Raw genomic sequence first — 3,296 nt, forward strand, 5'->3', positions numbered from 1 at the left:
AACTTGGTACGTGCACTTCTTTCGNAAGGATCCTATATACTAATCCAGGCAAAAAGCTACCTACGTACCGAATTTTAAGCAAATCGGACCATAATAAAAGTTTTTCGAATAGATTGGTCCCTGGTCCACCTACTGGAACGAAGTAAATTTTTTATTTAAATTTTAGCCTACAATATGGTGCTTGCTGAAGTCTACTTATGTACAAAATTTCATGAAAATCGGACCAGCCGTTCGCGAGATTACCTGTTACAAAAAAAGGGACTTCTCTTTATAAAATTAGTATAGAAGATAAGCACGTTGAGAGCAGCATAGAAAAAATTTCGATGAAAAAAAAAATACTTTTTCTCGAATTTAAAACTAGCCTATCTTTTAAGTTGGAACCAACAATACACACCCACAAAATTTCAATAAAATTGGTTAAGCGGTTTCGGAGATTAGCGTAAACGAATACAGTGACACGGGATTTTTATACCCGAGCACAAGGGTATTATAACTTTCTTCACATAACGGTTGTTTGTAACAGGCAAACGGAATCGAGATAGATATAGACAAATGTATACATAAATGATCATAATGAAAAGAGAAATCGATTAATCTATATCTGTCTGTCCGTCCGTCCGTCTGTCTGTGTACACGATAACTCGAGCAAAAATTGAGATATCTCAATGAAATTTGGTAACGGTGACAGTCTGTCCGTCCGTCTGTGCACACGATAACTCGAGTAAATATTGAGATATATTAACGAAACTTGGTACGTGCACTTCTTTCGGGCGCAGGACGGACGGTATTGAAAATGGGCAAAATCGGACAATAACCACGCCTACCTCCCAGGTGATGGATGGACGGACGGACGGACGGACGGACAGAAAGACATGGCTTATTCGACTTCTCTTTTCATTCTGATCATTTACTTATGTATACATTTGCCCATATCCATCTCGATTCGTTTTGGCTGTTACAAACAACCGTTATGCGAACAAAGTTAATATACCCCTGTGCACAAGTGCGCTAATTTACACAAAATTGATACTAAGCACAATCCCTTGAAAAGAAGTAGCATAATTATAGAATTTTGGAAAATGGGCGTGGGCGCCCACTTATAACTACATACATACGTTTATCGAAGATGTTTGAAATAGGGATGCACACCTGCTTACCATGTAGCGGTAGTTTTCGGAAAGGTGAAAAAGCTATATTTGCTACTTACGCCGGGTATCTAATGTTCGGCTCCGCCCGAACTTAGACTTTTTTACTTGTTTAGTGTTGATTTGTTTATGAAATCACTTTGTTTTTAAAATAAATTCACAGATTGAGATTTTCGTACTTGTGGGGAACAAGTGTATGCTATTTAAGAACTGAGTTATAATCAACTCATCGACATGAGGTAGAATCCATCAGACGAATTGGATTTTTATTAACACGTGTTTTTTTCTTCGGCACTTCAAATAAGCATCACAAAATCTATAAGTTAGGCCGGATCCGTTTTTGAGATAAAATACGACCAAATTTTGTTGAAATATAGCAGCTTCAATTTGGATTACATTTCTTCTGCTGTAGCGAAACCATGAGTATGTTACAAAGCCACTCGCGCCGATTCGCCAAGAATACATCCTTGAGAGAATCTAAGGATTGCAACTTCGAATTTTTTTTAAGGTGAATAGAGCTTTGTACATTCTTTTAACAAATTAGTTTCCAAAAATTCGTATTCTTTTCAGGAAGTTAGCAGCGGTCTGTGGGGCAACAACTTTTGGTAAATGTGTCCCAAAGAACCATCAGCATTCTGAATATAATTAATATCGGTGGAGCCTTTGGAAATACTAAAGCCTCAAGTGAAAATTAATTGTTTTGTAAAGACATTTAGGTCCGATTATGGTTAAGCTTAACTTAACGTAACTTAGAACTTAGAGCGCATTCATTTGCGTTAAGTTTCGTCTGTCTAAGCAACATATATTCAAGAGAATTTTTATATAACAGCCTCAAAGTTACGTTAAGTTGCAAAAAAAAATTTTATATAGGAATCTCTCCTCAAGGCATATCTGCGAGACAACATGTAATAAATATTTTTTTTTAATAAAAAAAATTCCATTTTTAATCCCTTTAACAGCCCCATTCAGCGCATTTGATAAATACAATTTTTTATAATTTGTAGATTTTTTTATTTTTATCCAGAATTGGAGTTCTGGCACAGAAATCAAAAGCTCTTTTCTTGATAAATTATCAAGATTGAAAATGCTATTGACAAGCGGTTACAAATTAAAACACACAGAATTTATAGTCGATATCGCTACCTACTCGGCTACGACAGTCAAAAACCTTTTTGCTTTTAAATTCATATTTTTCATATATGACAATGAAAACAGTTCCACTTATGTGGAAATCAGTTCCCCTCATGTGGAAATCGTAGAGCTTTTTATACCCGAGCGCACTTGTACACAAGGGTATATTAATGTTGTTCACATAACGGTTGTTTGTAACAGCCAAAATGAATCGAGATAGATATAGACAAATGTATACATAAATGATCAGAATGAATAGAGAAGTCGATTAAGCCATGTCTGTCTGTCCGTCTGTGCGTCCGTCCGTGTACACGATAACTCGAGCAAAAATTGAGATATCTCAACGAAATATGGTACGTAGGTTTCCGTTAATCCAAGGTAGGTTGGTATTGAAAATGGGCGAAATCGGACTGTAACCACGCCCACTTCCCATATAACGGTAATTTCCAAAAATACGAAAACTGTGATATTTTAGTAACTACTAAAGATAATTCACTCAAAATTGATACTTCCAATAACTTTCAGACGAAAAATAAGAATATTATAAATATTTGGAAAATGGGCATAGCCACGCCCACTTATGGTTACATGTGTATATCTTGGTAACCGCTGCACCAATTTCTTCCAAACTTGGCACAGTTTTTGGCCTTGGTACAGCATACTAAATGGCCATATAACGGTAATTTAGAGAAATACAAAATCTTCGATATATCAGTAAATATTAAAGCTAAATTTATGCTTGCAGCAATTCTTTACCAAGAAATACGTTTATGGTAAAATTTTGGAAAATGGGCGTGGCATTGCCCACTTATGATCACATATATGTATCTCGGTAACCGTTCTACAAATTTGTACTAAACTCGGTATTTTAACTGTGCTTGCCACATAAAAGCAAAACCTTGAAAATTATTGAAATCGGACTAAAATTACGGCCGCTTTTCATATAACGGTAAATTTCAGAAATGCTTGAAACTGCAATATTTCGAAATTTAAGGACACTAACTTACTCAAAATTTATAC

Source organism: Rhagoletis zephyria, unplaced genomic scaffold (assembly GCF_001687245.7).
Source record: "Rhagoletis zephyria isolate East Lansing unplaced genomic scaffold, Rhagoletis_zephyria_1.1 Rzeph_scaffold_01539, whole genome shotgun sequence".
Taxonomy (NCBI): Eukaryota; Metazoa; Arthropoda; class Insecta; order Diptera; family Tephritidae; genus Rhagoletis; species Rhagoletis zephyria.